The sequence below is a fragment of the Asterias amurensis genome, chromosome 12 (genome assembly GCF_032118995.1).
Source record: "Asterias amurensis chromosome 12, ASM3211899v1".
Taxonomy (NCBI): domain Eukaryota; kingdom Metazoa; phylum Echinodermata; class Asteroidea; order Forcipulatida; family Asteriidae; genus Asterias; species Asterias amurensis.
Window position 1 is genome coordinate 3,583,154 of NC_092659.1, and position 1,596 is coordinate 3,584,749.

Below are 1,596 nucleotides of genomic sequence, written 5' to 3' on the forward strand. Positions count from 1 at the left end.
CCACCCCCCCCACCCCACAACAACAAAATACAAAATAAAACAATAACAACAACAAAAACAACAAAAACATCAAAGAAAACCAGACATACACAACAACACAACATCAACAGCAACTCAACAAGCAACACAACAGAAAAGACCAAAATATGGTGAAAACATTTAAGAGATATTGTTTAATATTTATATTAAATACTATAGGGTTGTCAACAAGAAATATATTGCAGACAATTTATAGTGGTGGGGCAGATAGGTGAAATATATTGGGGAAATGTGCTTTGTGATACAATCATTGAATGTGTCACATTCTGAGAAATAATTATAAAATTTAATAATTATATTAATTTTCAAAATAGTCAACATGGCTGCCATTGCTCGTTATTTTACCTATATTTTTTTTTTTTACAAAGGACAAATCAGTCGTCTTGTGACATACTCTTATTGTTGCAAATGCATCCCTGTATTATCAAAGGCACTGGACACATTTGGTAATAATTATTGTACACCCACTCGGTGTATTCCAACATAATAGGCATCATACAATAATAAACCTGTTAGATTTTTGACTCAATTGGTCATCGCAGGTGCAAGTGAATAATGATAAAGAAAAACCACCATTGTTACACAATTTGTGTGCTTTCAGTTTTCCAAATAAAAGGCTTCAGGCCTGAAGTCTTTGTGCGGGTGACAAAATTACTTCTTTCTCAAAAACTATAATGTTACTTCAGAGAGTTCGTTCTCACAATGTTTTATACTATATCAGCAGCTCTCCATTGCTCTTCGCCAAGTAACGTTTATGCTAACATCTATTTTGAGTAGTTACCAATAGTGTCCAGTGCCTTGAAAATTGACAATCTCACGACCTACCTGCTATAAAGATGTCTGCCTCAAACAATGGGCGAGATAGACCAAGTACGAGATCACGTCAACAGAGTAAACCACACAGTTGTGCATCTAATAATGCACGTGATCTTGTGTTATTTTTGTGTATTCATTTTATTATAATCACTTACTATCCAACATTGAAGGTTAAATTAATGCTGTTAAAAAAATACTATGGAAGATGTGCTGTGTATTGCTACAGTGACTAACCTTAAAGGGACACACCGGCTCACCGTTTACGCAATTTAGGGCTGTAGAATCATAAATAATGATTTTATAGATGGTTGCTGTAAAAAATGTTACGTTTTTTAGCAAAAAAATGACTTTAAAAAACAAAGCGGCCATATAACAAGCTTCCATTACACGGACTCTTCGAGTGTGAATCTTACGTTAGATTTTTCACCATTATTTACATTTTGTAGCGATAATTTGAATACATGATCTTTTTCGTCAATTATTCGTAAAAGTCTCATGTAAAACAGTGTTAAGAGTTTAAACACAAAATAATCTACCCACTTTTTAAATAATTATTTAATTGATAAACATATCTATCATTTTTACACAACCTCACATGGTTTGTAGGATCGTTTGTACTCAACATGTTTTAGATTAGGCCGAGTAAAAAAAGAAACATGTTTAGCGTCCGGGTTTCTCAAAAAAAGGAAGGAGGGGGGGGGGGGGCTTTTTAATTTGTATTTTTTATTTCAAGATGGCCGC